Genomic DNA, 15793 nt, shown 5'->3' with positions numbered 1-15793 from the left:
TAGGTTCCAGGCGCCTCACCTGGTCCATGAAGGACCGCCTCTTAAAGGAGTCACGCTATCTCAAATATTCAAGACTGAGTTTTAATTGTTTCCACTTCATAGTCTTTATGTAAGAACTTATTTACTCTGTCCCTGGCGTTCTTTAAAAAAGTTTGTGTGCAACGAACAATATCCATCCCCTTTCATATTTGATCATATTTGTATCCTTGTTTTTCAGCTAAGCCTACTCAGCACATTCCACCAGGTAAACAAAATCAAGCTATATAGAGTTTAAATATGTTTCACCTCCTAACCTTGCTCCCCTTGCGCCATGATGCACAATCAATTACTCTCACGACAAGGTGGTTCATAACTAATAGGCTTTAATCTGCTAGAACTATTCCCCAGCAGCTTCGATACAGAAAGTGAAGGCTGCTGGGACGTCAGTGGTTCTTATACTCCGCCTCTCAGGGCGGAGCTATGTACATCAGCCAATGGTAGACTCCTGGGTCTAGCCAATGGTCATCCACCTCTCAGGTACCGCAATACCTGGTATCACCACACGCCAATTTCCAATATGACTCAATAAGAAGAAATCTTTCTGAGGCAAAGTTGATGAGTTCAATTCCCACTCCAGGACTTGAGCGCAGCCATCAAGACTGACATTCCAGTGCAGTACTGAGACATCAAGACTGACATTCCAGTGCAGTACTGAGACAGTGCTGCACTGTCAGAGGTGATGTGCTTTGCACGTGATGTTAAAGGTGCTCCCCATCTGTTCTGCTGTGTCAAGGTGAATGGCCAAGCAGCATTATTTCAGAAAAGTACATGGGGTGTTATTTAAATAATGTTTGGTTAATATTTATCCCGCAATGTACGTCAGAAAAACAGATCATCATCACATGGTGATTGGTGGGAGTTCCAATGCACAAATTGTCTGCCTTTTTTCCAAAAAAACAAGGACGTCTACTCTTCAAACACATGGAGAGCTGTTGTTTCCTTGGACATCAGAGGATCATTGGGCGAGATTCTCCACTCCCGCGCCGGTTGGGATAATCGCCTGGGCCGACAAAATTTCCCGTGACGCCGTTCCGACGCAGGAGCCCCAAGCGGCGGGAACGGCCCCGTCCAGTTCCGCGGGCCGCAGGCCGGAGAATCGCTGGAGACACCCAAAATGGCGATTCTCCGGCACCCCCACTATTCTCAGGCCTGGATGGGCCGAGTGGCCAGGCCAAAACAGCGGGTTCCCCCCGGCGCTGTCCACACCTGGTCGCTGCCATCGGGAACAGCGCGGGAACGCTGGGGGGGGGGGGGGGGCCTGCGGGGGGGGGGGGGAGGGGGAATTCTGCACCGGGGGGTACCTCAAATGTGGCATGGCCCACGATCGGTGCCCACCGATCGTCGGGCCGCCCTCTCTGAAGGAGGACCTCCTTCCTTCCGCTGCCCCGCAAGATCCGTCCGCCATCTTCTTGCGGGGCGTCTTAGAGAGGACGGCAACCACGCATGCGCGGGTTGGTGCTGGCCAACCCGCGCCATGCACGGGTGACGCGTCATCTATGCGGTGCCGCCTTTAAGCGGTGACAAGGCCTGGCGCGTGTAGATGACGCGGCCCCGATCCTAGCCCATTGTCGGGGCCTGAATCGGGCGGGATCGGGGCCGTTTCGCGCCGTCATGAACCTCGACGGCGTTCACGACGGCGTGGGCACTTCGGCGCGGGAGTGGAGAATCCCGGCCATTATACTTCCTATACCTGGTCCCGTGTGCATTGACCAAAATGTCATCTACACTATTTATTGAAATAAGCTGCCACACCGACAGCACACAAATGTCTAAGTGGAGACATTTTCTACCTGTGATCGTGAGTTATACTGACACTGGATAATCTGCTGTCTGCTGACCTTGACAGGAAACCAATTAGATTATTTGTAATATTTTTTCCATAATTTACAGTGAATTACATTGTACACATGAGTGAGGATCGAGTTACAGTTGATGTCTTCTCTGGGAGCTTTGCCACTTTCCAGAAATTCATGGCAAAGGATTAGTAGACACACAGTGAAAATACACGGACTAAATAATTGACCAATGCCTGAGACTCAAAATAATGAGCCTGAGAATCAAAACAGTGAGAGGTGTTACATGATTTTTTTCGATTTGGTTCTCTAATTTGATCAGACTCAATTTCAGGTTAGGCTGGCAGCCATTTGATATCATTATAGCAGTTAGTAAGGGCCGCATGGTGGTGCAGTGGTTAGCAATGCTGCCTCACGGAGCCGAAGTCCCAGATTCGATCCCGGCTCTGGGTCACTGTCCATGTGGATTTTGCACATTCTCCATGTGTTTGCATGGGTTTCACGCCCTCAACCCAAAGATGTGCTGTGTAGGTGGATTGGCCATGACGTTTAGCGTGGCCAATTGGAAAATCATAGATTATCATAGAATTTACAGTGCAGAAGGAGGCCATTCGGCCCATCGAGTCTGCACCAGATCTTGGAAAGAGCACCCTACTCAAGGTCAACACCTCCACCTTATCCCCATAACACAAGTTTTGTTTCGTGTACACGAGAGATGGACCTGGATAATGCCAACATCGATTTGCTGAACACTGACAGAAACACACCAAAAATCAAAAGCCCACCCCAGTTGGACTCGTTCCAATCCCTGAAGCTGTCATGTTCAAATTTATCCAATAAAATTGCGATCAACCCACAACTTAGCCTCATTCTGTCACCTGTTCTTTACCAACGTTCTATGTTCATTTTAAGTTATTTTCCCCATTCTAATAACGCAGTCAGATCCTGTCCAGCTAGGGACAGGATGTCAGAACTGGCATCCTCTTTACTCCATGGGTGTTTCAGAGGATATTGTGGGCCTCTGATAAAACTTGTTTATGTCCACGATGTAATCTGCTGAGCACACATCTCCTGTGTCTCAATAACATGGGCAAGTTAGCTAGCCTAAATCCCATCATGCATTGTGACCACTGCTTGTAGCCAGAGCTTACATGATTATCACTACTGATATGGGCGAGGCGTTGTCAGAACCCCAAAATGTATCATGGAGTTCAACCAACCTCTCCCTTTAATAGATTTGTTGCTTTTCCGAGTACACGGCTTTTTCCCTAGGTGTGGGCTAACAATTATGGACACGTGGGTTTTTAAACACAAAACACTGTTTATTCCATGAACTCAACTTAACATCTTAAATAAACATTGGATCTCTTAAAACCCCTTACTTCAAAGATAACTCAGAAAATATTGCAACAGTAAATAATTCCTTAAAATGTTCCTTCAAACTTCCAAGAGACTTAACACATGTAAACAAAATCACATCACGTTAAAGGCTTCACTATTATAAGTTTACATAACCCAAATAATCCAGAGATAGTCTTTCATGGCAGAGATACAGCTCACTGCACACACAGACACACACCAGCTTTTTTCAAAACTGCAAAATGGCTGACCTGACCTCAGCTCCACCCACTCTCTGACATCACTGTTTTCTTAAAGGTACATTGCTAAAACATCCATATCTTAAAGGTACTCTCACATGACACCTCCCCCCAAGAAAAAAAAAACATCAACTTCAAGATAGTTTCATTTTTCACTTTTGCACCATCCACTAAGAAATGTACACAGTAAATATACCTTTTTATTTAAAAAAAAAAAAAAACACACGCAAACAGATATAATAATATAGTCCATTTTTCTTTGTTCTTCTTCCTCCAACCGAAAGCCTTCTCGATTGACAGTCTCTTTGAACAAAGTCTCTGCACGATCCATCCATTCCTCTGCTCCTCGGCATTTCTCTTCAGAATCAGATAATTTAGTTCAATCTGACCGCAGAGCCCCTTGCAATTCTCCAATACAGGAACATTGTACCACAGCTTTCAGGCAGTCAAATGCCTGTTGCAAGTCCGCTGTCCATTGACATTTTTTAGGTTTCTTTAGCAAGTCCATCAGTGGAGTAATCACGCCACAAAACTTTTGCCCAAATGTTCGATCAAATCCACTCATGCTAAGAAATCGCATTATTTCACTTCGTCTTGAGGATAACGGAAACTCCGCAAGGAAAGTGATTCGGGCTTCTCCAAATTCACTTTCGGCTAGGTTCATCACCAAACCCGCCAGCTGAAGTCGATCGAAGAACTCCATACGCTGGTTTAAATGTTCTTTCCATGTCTGGAAGTTGGAAATAAAAGCAGATTATCCCACTTTCTCCATGCAATCCTTCAATGGTGGGATAGGATAAGAGTCCATTCTTGTAACTGCATTCATCTTTCGATAGTCCACACACAACCGTTGGGTACCGTCTGGTTTAGGTACCATCACTATGGGTCAGCTCCATTGGCTGCAACGCACTTCAATTATGCCATCCTTCAGCATACCCTCAATCTCTCTGTTAACCTGTACCATTTTAAAGGAATAAGTCGAAATGGAGGTTGTTTGATAGGAACAGCATTTCCCACATCTACATCATGTATAGCCATTTTAGTACTTCCCAATTTATCTCTACAAACTTGCCCATGTGACATCAATAACTCTTTCAGGTAAGTTCATTTTTCCTCTGGAAGATAACTTAACAATTCATCCCAATTTGTAAGAACATCCTTGTTTTCCAGTTTAATTTGAGGTATGTCAAATTCACAGTCATCTGGATTTGGTTCGTCACTTTGAGTTAGAATCATTAAAACCTCCTCCTTTTTCTCTCCTTCCCTTTCAACGTACCTTTTAAGCATATTCACAAGACACACTCAGTGAGTCTTCCTTCTATCTGGTGTTTTCACCACATAATTCACCTCACGTAATTTTCTTTCAATCTGATAAGGGCCACAAAACCTAGCTTTTAAAGGCTCACCTACCACTGGTAACAACACTAAAACTTTATCCCCACTGGCAAAACTACGAACTCTGGATTTCTTGTCCGCGACCCGTTTCATCACATTTTGTGCAACTTTTAAATGTTGTCTAGCCAATTCACCTGCTCTATTTAATCATTCCCTAAAATTTGACACGTAATCCAATAATGTAATTTCCGATTTCTCACTCACCAATCTTTTCTTTATCAATTTAAGTGGTCCTCTTACCTCATGACCAAAAATTAGTTCAAAAGGACTACATATGGTTGACTCATTAGGTGCATCCCTAATTGCAAACAGTACGAATGAATTCCTTTATCCCAATCCTGTGGATAATCTTGACAATAAGCCCTTAACATTGTCTTTAATGTCTGATGCCACCTTTCTAACACTCCCTGCGATTCTGGATGGTACGCAGTTGATTTAAATTGTTTTATTCCATTACTTCTTTGAATAACCTGGAGGTAAAATTTGATCCTTGATCCGATTATATTTCTGTGGGGAATCCATATTGAGTAAAGAATTTAAGTAATTCCTCCACAATCATTTTAGCTGCAATATTTCATACTGGAATGGCCTCTGGAAACCTAGTAGACTCATCCATTATTGTCAAAAGATATCGATTCCCACTTTTTGTTTTAGGAAGCGGTCCTATGCAATCAATTAGGACGCTTGTAAAAGGTTCCTCAAATGCTGGAATGGGTATTAAGGGCACTGGTTTTATCACTGCTTGAGGTTTCCCTATCACTTGACAGGTGTGACATTATTGACAAAACTTAACTACATCTTTATGTAGTCCAGGCCAATAAAAATGTTTTTGGATTTTAGCTTGAGTTTTCCTTATTCCCAAATGACCTCCTACTGGTACCTCATGTGCAACTCGCAACACCTCCTATCTATACCCTACTGGCAATACTACTTGATGAACCTCTGCCCACTTTTCATCCGCCTGCATATGTAAAGGTCTCCATTTTCTCATCAAGACATCATTTTTATGGTACTAACACTCTGGAACGACACGCAGATTCCTCTTCCGTGTATGCTTTCTGAAACATCCGTTTTATTTCTATATCTTTTTGTTGTAACTCGGCCAATTTTCCTGAATTAAAAATATCCGCCTCATCCTCCACCTGTTCTTGTTCTTTTTCAACCATCTGATCAAAAATCGTTTCTGATAATTGCACTTCAACTGCATCTTCACTCTTTGATTTCTCCTCTTGTTTTAACCTGTGACTTTGCGCCCTTGTTACCACACAATCTGGAAAAATCCCAGGATATTCATCCTTCAACACTTCAGTTGTCTGATTTTACACTGGCTCATCAACCACAGTAGGCATCATGCCTACCTGTGATCCAGCTATATCATTACCCAAGATAAACTGTACTCCTGGACAAGATAGTTTCTCTATTACCCCTACTACCACTTCAACCCCCCTTCACTGGACTTTCCAACCTTACCTTATATAATGGAACACTACTCCTCTCACCCTGAATTCCACATATTACCACCTTTTCTGGCAACATTCTTCCCAACCTACATAACTCCTCATCTCTTACCATTAAAGATTGACTAGCTCCCGTATCTCTTTAAATTGTGACTTCTTTACCTGCTCCTCCTGATACACATGAGTAAACTTTACCCACACAAGTAAATTCTTTAAAGAGATCTGGCACCTTCTTATCAATCACATCTTTGTGTACAAGGCTGTACAATCTTTTGCACTTCCTTCACTTCACTTGGGCTTTCCTTTCCCACTTTAACAAACCCCACTGTCTTATCCTGTTTAACCACATCAGCCTTCCAAGTGCTTTTCTTCAACCACCAACACTGTGACTTTCCATGGCCTAGTTTATTACAGTGAAAACATCTGAAACTTTTCATTTCTTTTCCACCCTCCTGGATTTCTTTTTTAATCTGAGGTACACGCTCTTTATTGTCTCCCATCAGATCACCTTTACCTTTACCACTTGAGTATTTCTCATGTCCCCAGTTTCTATCCCTCACCGGCTGAAACTGATGTTGGAAATCAATCTTTGATTTATGAACTAATTCATAATCATCTGCCATTTCCGCTGCTAATCTCACAGTTTTAACCCTCTGTTCTTCCACATAAGTTCTCACTACAGCAGGAATTGAATTTTTAATCTGCTCCAAAAGTATAATTTCTCTGAGAGCTTCACACGTTTGGTCTATTTTCAAAGTCCTTATCCACCTGTCAAAATTACTCTGTTTGAGCCTTTCAAACTCCATGTATGTTCAACCAAATTCTTTCCTTAAATTTCTTTTCTTTTTTTTAAATATATTTTTTTAAAGTTTTGCAGTTTTTCATAATAATAGTAATAATCCTAACACAGCAAAATAGAGTGAACATTAACATAGTGCAAAAAGAGAATATACAATAACAATTGACTAGACGTGACCCCACGCGCCTCAGTCTTCCCACACCCTCCCAACGGAGCACTCACCCCCACTCCCCTACGGGTCGCTGCTGCTGCTGACATTTTAATTTTCCCTGAGAAGCCATCGGACGGTATTATGCCCCCGCTCCACAGCAGCAGCTCTGTACACTTGGCAAAATTATTTACACACATAAGGAGGCATCTATTTGTGGTGTTGTCGTCCCTTGTGTAGAGGGTGCCATCTCTGCTACTCCACTACTGGGCCGATATCTGGGGTTTGAGTATCTGTGTGTGTCTCTCTCCAGCTGGCACTGAAACTTCAGAGGCCAGGGGATGCCGCACTGGGACACCTCCACGGAAGAGAGCACTGAATCAAGCCTGCCGTTTATCCCTAACCGGAAGCCTGAGGCTTATATCACACAGATATCCAGACCCCTACCAATGCCCAGGTGATTCTCTCTCTTGCCGGTGGTGCAACACCCACCCGGTTCCTACTTCGCTGGAGTAGCTTTCCCAAGAGAGAGAATAGGACACTGCTGTTTATTACCTAACCAGCAGCCTGTCCTGAGTGAATCGCTCAAGATGACCCTAGATTCTTGAACCCGGAATTAAGGTGAGGAATATCTTAACAATGACTTGGTCAGAGATCGCTGGTGAGAGATTGAAGAATTTAAACGACTCCAATTATCAGCAAATCAAGGTTTATTGCAAAACCCAGGTCAAAATCATCAAACAGAAGAAATTATAATAAAATCTTAAACTCTAACACAAACTAAGTCTATTCAGAAAGTACTATAACGGACACAACGAAAAATCTTATTGTTACACAGTTTTAGCAATGACACAGAACACAAATCAAGTCCCCTTCCCCAAAGCCTCAACCACTATCAAAGTCAAGGGAGTTTCGCAAGCTGCTGCAGGGTACTTACAGTCACAGGCTGCAGGAGGTCAAGTCGAAGGTGGAGAGGTCAAGCCAAGAGACCCTCAATCGAAACACAGCCCCTTTTATATTGTTTTACCTGGCCCTTTCCTGTGTTCGGCCAGCCCCTTTTGCATTGAATTGGTAAGGTTTAAAGTTCCCGCTGGTCCCGCCCCCTTTGAGCCGGTCAGAGCTGTTTTCTTCCGGGTATTCCTCGCAGGTCCGCTCCTTCCAGCCAGGCAGACCTGCCGCGATTTGAATTTGGCGCCGACTCCGCCCCCTCCTCCCAGTGAGTTCCTGCCGGTGGCTTCTGTCAAGATTGGAGTACCTCCCCCAGGTCCGCCTCCAACTTGTTTTTTTTCGACCGCTTATCTTCAAGGGGCTTTTCCAGCGCAATATACTGAGCCCAGACAGTCTGTTTTTTAGGATAACAAGGTTAAGCTCTCTTGTGAAGATTTTCAGTCTTCCAGCTGCTCCGGAGATGGCTGCTATTCTCACCTTGCTATGTTGATGGGGTGTTAATTGGATTCTACTCTGGCGGAGGCCAAGTCATTTACATCTGCATGGGGCTATGACCATCCCATTGTCCTGCTTGCAGGCAGGCCCCCTGTGTATTCCCGTGCCCCTTTGTCTGTGTTTTGATCTTATCTCGTTGTCTGGCTCCTTCTTCCTTGTAGCTCCTAGGGGGGGGTTTGTAAATACCTATGCCCCTACTCAGCTCAGCGGACCAAGCCTGCTGGGAAATCTGGTTACGTTCTCTTGGCTGAAAAGTCAGTTTACAGTCTCTGGGTTTTATTCTTGGGCAGTCCAAAAAGGGCCGAATTGCCCGAAAACCTTACAGATGCCCCTTCGATACGTCCCTACCTGCTTGGACCGTATCGACACAGGTGAAGGGCAATCATTTCCTTTTGTGTGGACCGTAGGCCCCCCCTCAACAACATGCGAAACTACAAGTCCCAAGACAGTTCCCTTAATCTAGGCTACCCCTGATTTCATTGAAAGGGAAAGACAAGACCATACTTAATTCAAACACACAGTAACATATACACATTTCACCGGAACCCCAAACGTAAGGGTCCCTGTACATATATCACAATCAAGTAACTGAAACCCGCGAATCCATACAACTATTTACAATTGAATCTCTTTATTTCACTAAGGATCCTCTTTTCTTGGCTGCACTTCGCTTCTTCCCGTTGAAGGCTCTTCATTTTTCCTCCGTCGTCGATACCTGCAGCTGAGAGGTTTAGTCCAACTGAGGCGACAGCATAATGTACCCCCTTGTACAACATTTTCTTTGTGGGGACAAACACTAAACCATTCTCAGGCCCCCCTGGTGGTGATCGGACAGTTGTGAGGGTCGATCGGTTGGGCTGTGGGCAGGGGTCGCTTTACCTGAACCAGCAGTTCGGTAGCTTTTACAGTCATCCCTTCCCTGGGCGTTACACATCCCTCCCCACTGCGGTCAATTCATCCCGTTCCCTGGGTTCTGCCATCACCTTACAAAAGTGATTAATGCCCCTTGTGGACATGCCTTGGTAGATCCCCATAAACACAAATAAATGCCCTGGTCAGAAGCCCACCACTTATCCCAGCAAACGGTGATCCTACCCGGTGACCCCGTGATGGTCCGGTAGGTGTTGTTGTCCAGGCGTTCCCAGTCCGAGGACCGATCCCTCATGTCCAGCCTCAGCTTCCTGGGCCACCACCATCTCCCCAAAGGAACGTCCCCCTCACAGGTTAAACACACCCGCCTGCCCTCAGTCACCCTAACCCGGTCAGTCGAAGGACTCTTCTGTCTCGCCTCTGCGGAGTTCTCCCGGTCCCACCATCGCCAAGATCATCAGCAAGCTCCACATCGTCGGGTGCCCCATCTGTAAAACAGACAAAACACATCCTTGCCTCTACAGCCCTACCTACCTTAAAGTGCATGGGTTCTATCCAGCGGCAGCAGCAGCTTCCGCTTTGAAGTTGTGAAATCAACATGAAATTGCCGCAGCCTGTCTGTGGTTCTGTGTCCACAGCCCGGCTCCCCCAGGGTCCTAGTGCCTGCTGCAATCCGGCGGCAGCAGCAGCTCCCGCTTTGAAGTTGCCGCAGCCTGTCTGTGGTTCTGTGTCCACAGCCCGGCTCCACCAGGGTCCTAGTGCCTGCTGCTCCATCATTATACCATTGCACTAGGCGCTTCTGTGATCCCACGATCCTAAATAATCCACACACCACTACACACTAATTAGAACTAAAAGGGGGAAAATGATATATACAATGCCACCCGTCTCCGGGTGGCCAAATTAAAACTGTGCCCCGCTAAACTGGGGCAGTTCACCTGTTTGGTCCAACGGCTCGGGCCAGACCGTCCCCTCCCGGGGGTTCGGGCTGCCCCTTGCCTCTCCTTCCCCAACAGGGTTCGGGGATCCCTCAGCGTTCCCTTCTACTCGGGCCCCCTTACTGCGGGACCGGGTTCTAGGGAGGTGTGATGGGGACCATCTTAGAGGGGGCTTGGAGACCCGATTGCTCCTTCGTCCCCTGACTGGTTCCCAAGCCCAAGGTGATACCTCTACTTCCTCCGCCTCCTTAGCCTCTATACTAAGGCAGGCCACCTGACCCACAGGTAAGGGCTTGGGAATCGTTACTGTCCCTGGGCTGGGTGCTTGCAGCACTGTCGGTCTCTTTGGGACTGCCCCTTCGGGACAGCACCTTGTCACCGGTTGTGTGACCGTGGAGTCAGGGACCTCCCCCACCGTCGTTAATTCTACGGGGGGTTTCTCCACTACCACCCCCAGTCTTCCCCCCACCTTGCTCTTTCTTGCCCTTATGGGGTGGAACAATTTAAATTGACTGATGTGGCGTTCGCATGGGTCCCACCTTAAGGGATTTAAACTGCAAATAGCCGCTGAGGAAGCCTCCAGAATGGGACCCTGCACCTGGACCGGACCAGGGTCTGGGGCTAGAACTACCCCTGCGCTCCCTTTTTCCTGAGGCTGCTCCCTGGGTAGTCATACGGGTTCTTGTGGTGTGGATGCGGGCAGGCCCTGGCCCGTTGCCATTGCCACCTGTCCTGAGCCTTGCAAAAGGGCTAAAATTTTACTTATCTCGATGGTTCCCGGGGCAGCTGCTCCTACCGCCGGGGTCTGACTCTCTACTGCGGGAGCCCTCTCCTCCTTGCTAGGGTTCTCACACTCCCTCTTGAAATGCCCGGTCTTTCCACACCCGTAGCATACCGGTCTCTTGTCGGAGGTCCGGGAGCCCTCATGCTTCCACTCGCTCTTAGGGGGTGCTGGTGTGATTCCATGCACCTGACCCTTATGGGGCTTTTCCTCTCTCCTCTCCCCGTTGCGATATGCAAGGGTGAGTTTTCTAAGGACCTCTGCCTCATTAAGGTCCGGACTCTGCGGGTCGAACCAGTGTTCGGCCTTTGCCCTAACGTGAGGGAGACAGTTAGCTACGAGGGTCTTCAGCCAGTGGGCTGTTCTCTCATCTAAATTCTGCCTATCCGCGGGAGTCCCACACGCCTCCACATAGACAGTCCACAGCCTGTCTGCGAACATATTTGGCGATTCCCCTAGCTGCTGCTTGGTTTCCCCCACCCTCATGAAAGGGCTACCCAGATTCAAGCCCATTGCCTCCAGAACAGCAGTCCGTGCTGCCACCCATGTGTCAGGTCTTCCCCCATTCCCGGAGGTCACTGCCCTGCATAGTTGGGGATCTAGGGTCATCAGGAGCATCCTTATTTGTTCCCCCTCGTCGCAGTCATTAATGCTGGCTGCCTGCTCCACCTCCATAAAATGAAGCGACGGATCCCCTTTTGGAGTTAGCCTGGGAACGTGGGCCACCATCCCCCTGAGCGCGGATGCCCCATGGGGAACGACAATGTCGCCCTCAACCAGTCCCCTATCTGCCAGCCCCGCCGGGGGACCATACCTTCTCTGCCTGACAGGGCACATCTGCCCTACCTGGGGTTCCTGCTCCTCCTCCCCACTGTCCAGCTCTCCTGCCCCGTTGGGTAGCCCCCCTGTCCCCGGGCTAACTACCCATATAGGAGACGCCGCTATCTGGGGATACACCACTGACCCCCCTTGGACCTGCCCCTGACCGGGCGGTCCAAACCCTACCTGCTGACCCGGCCCCATCACCGGCATCCCAGGCAGCGGTCTGTCCCCATCCCATGGGGACCCACATACGAAACCAGGCGGACACGCCGCCAGCTGGGGGTACCCTGCCGACCCCCCTTGGACTTGCCCCTGAACGTGCAGTCCGATCCCCCCCTGCCGACCCGGACACAATCCCGGTGCCTCAGGAGGCGGTCTATTCCCCTTGGCCTTTGGGGAATCATCCGCTGCGAGGAGCACCTTGCCCCTTGGGAACCCCCCTGGACCTACCAGGTGTACCTGTCCCCTGACCTTGGACAAGGCCTCCTCCAACTCTGTTATCCGTGCCTGGCACGGCCCATGGGCACAGTCCCCTACTTCCTCGCAAGCCACTCGGTACGCTGCCTGGATGTCCCGGAACTTCCCCTCCAGCTTCCTACACTGCTCTGTACTCCGAGCATAGAGTTCCTGGAGCCTCCGTTCCTTTTCTTTACCCTCCACTATCTGGCAGTGGAGATAGTCCTTCTCGCACCGGTTAGACTCGCTTTCCTGTAGGCTGCCCCGTTTAATTTCTGCCAATTCCTCCCGCAGTCGTTCCGCTGCGCTCGCGCTGTCCTGTTTAATTTCTGCCAATTCCTCCCGCAGTCGTTCCGCTGCGCTCGCGCTGTCCTGTTTAATTTCTGCCAATTCCTCCCGCAGTCGTTCCGCTGCGCTAGCGCTGTCCCCTGCGCTGGCCCTCACTTCTCCCAACTCCTGCTCTAATTCTTCGACCCTTTGCTCTGTTATGACTACCTGTTGGGACAGGCAGACCAGCCAAACTGCCTTCTCCAAGTGCTTTTTGTGCGCCTTACTTTCTGTCCATGCAGCCGCTGCCATTACCGGTTGCTCCGCATTGATTAGTTCTGAGACCCAAGGTTTGGTGAGGTTGACCTTTTGCCACATATACGAGAAGATTCTCTCCTCCATTTTACTTCGTTCCCTCACCCCCTCTGCCAAGTCACATACTCCAAACCACCGGGGTCCTGCCGCGGTCGCCATTGTAGAGGGTGCCATCTCTGCTACTCCACTACTGGGCCGATATCTGGGGTTTGAGTATCTGTGTGTGTCTCTCTCCAGCTGGCACTGAAACTTCAGAGGCCAGGGGATGCCGCACTGGGACACCTCCACGGAAGAGAGCACTGAATCAAGCCTGCCGTTTATCCCTAACCGGAAGCCTGAGGCTTATATCACACAGATATCCAGACCCCTACCAATGCCCAGGTGATTCTCTCTCTTGCCGGTGGTGCAACACCCACCCGGTTCCTACTTCGCTGGAGTAGCTTTCCCAAGAGAGAGAATAGGACACTGCTGTTTATTACCTAACCAGCAGCCTGTCCTGAGTGAATCGCTCAAGATGACCCTAGATTCTTGAACCCGGAATTAAGGTGAGGAATATCTTAACAATGACTTGGTCAGAGATCGCTGGTGAGAGATTGAAGAATTTAAACGACTCCAATTATCAGCAAATCAAGGTTTATTGCAAAACCCAGGTCAAAATCATCAAACAGAAGAAATTATAATAAAATCTTAAACTCTAACACAAACTAAGTCTATTCAGAAAGTACTATAACGGACACAACGAAAAATCTTATTGTTACACAGTTTTAGCAATGACACAGAACACAAATCAAGTCCCCTTCCCCAAAGCCTCAACCACTATCAAAGTCAAGGGAGTTTCGCAAGCTGCTGCAGGGTACTTACAGTCACAGGCTGCAGGAGGTCAAGTCGAAGGTGGAGAGGTCAAGCCAAGAGACCCTCAATCGAAACACAGCCCCTTTTATATTGTTTTACCTGGCCCTTTCCTGTGTTCGGCCAGCCCCTTTTGCATTGAATTGGTAAGGTTTAAAGTTCCCGCTGGTCCCGCCCCCTTTGAGCCGGTCAGAGCTGTCGACTTCCGGGTTTTCCTCCTCCTTTGCGTTGTATCAGTCCAAGTTTAAAGTTCCCGCTGGTCCCGCACCCTTTGAGCCGGTCAGAGCTGTTTGCTTCCGGGTATTCCTCGCAGGTCCGCTCCTTCCAGCCAGGCAGACCTGCCGCGATTTGAATTTGGCGCCGACTCCGCCCCCTCCTCCCAGTGAGTTCCTGCCGGTGGCTTCTGTCAAGATTGGAGTACCTCCCCCAGGTCCGCCTCCAACTTGGTTTTTTCTACCGCTTATCTTCAAGGGGCTTTTCCAGCGCAATATACTGAGCCCAGACAGTCTGTTTTTTAGGATAACAAGGTTAAGCTCTCTTGTGAAGATTTTCAGTCTTCCAGCTGCTCCGGAGATGGCTGCTATTCTCACCTTGCTATGTTGATGGGGTGTTAATTGGATTCTACTCTGGCGGAGGCCAAGTCATTTACATCTGCATGGGGCTATGACCATCCCATTGTCCTGCTTGCAGGCAGGCCCCCTGTGTATTCCCGTGCCCCTTTGTCTGTGTTTTGATCTTATCTCGTTGTCTGGCTTCTTCTTCCTTGTAGCTCCTAGGGGGGGGTTTGTAAATACCTATGCCCCTACTCAGCTCAGCGGACCAAGCCTGCTGGGAAATCTGGTTACGTTCTCTTGGCTGAAAAGTCAGTTTACAGTCTCTGGGTTTTATTCTTGGGCAGTCCAAAAAGGGCCGAATTGCCCGAAAACCTTACACTTGCTTCTCCCAGACGGAGTTCGCTGCCGTTGTCGTCTCTTTCCACTTCTGCGCACTTCCGCTTCTGCGGCCCTCCCGTCTTCCCCGTTTTCTCTGTTCCTGTGGACGTTAAGTTTATTAACGTTTCCCTGCCTCCCCTCTCCCCCTCCCTGGCTCTCCTCTATTGTTCCGTCTCTCCCCTCTACCCCCCCTCTCCCCGCTCCTGCCCCCCACCCCCCGTGGCTCACCTTTCCTTCCTCTAAGATTTTGCTGTTCCTCCCCCCCCCCCCTTCCCGGTCTATCTCTCCCTCTCATGTTTTGGCTACTCTCCCCTGTCTCTTGACTACCTGGCTATTCTTCTGCTTGATTGTTGGCCACAAACAGGTCCAGGAACAATTGTGTGAATGGCTCCCACGTTCTATGGAAGCCGTCGTCTGACCCTCGGATGGCGAATTTGATTTTCTCCATTTGGAGAGATTCTGATAAATCAGACAGCCAGCCTGCAGCTTTGGGTGGTGCTGCTGACCGCCAGCCGAACAGGATTCTACAGCAGGCGATCAGGGAGGCAAAGGCAAGGGCGTCCGCCCTCCTCCCCAGGAATAGATTTGGCTGGGCTGAAACCCCGAAGACCGCCGCTTTCGGGCATGGCTCCACCCTCACCCCCACCACTTTGGACATTGACTCGAAGAAGGCTGTCCAGTACCCAGCAAGTCTGGGGCAAGACCAGAACATGTGGGCGTGGTTGGCTGGGCCTCCTTGGCACCGCTCACATCTGTCCTCCACCTCCAGGAAGAACTTACTCATACGGGCTCTTGTTAAGTGGGCTCTATGTACCACTTTTAGTTGCGTCAGGCTGAGCCTTGCACATGTGGAGGTGGAGTTGACCCTATGCAGTGCTTCGCTCCAGAGTC

The sequence above is a fragment of the Scyliorhinus torazame genome, chromosome 10, assembly GCF_047496885.1.
Source record: "Scyliorhinus torazame isolate Kashiwa2021f chromosome 10, sScyTor2.1, whole genome shotgun sequence".
Taxonomy (NCBI): Eukaryota; Metazoa; Chordata; class Chondrichthyes; order Carcharhiniformes; family Scyliorhinidae; genus Scyliorhinus; species Scyliorhinus torazame.
This window is presented reverse-complemented; position numbering follows the sequence as displayed.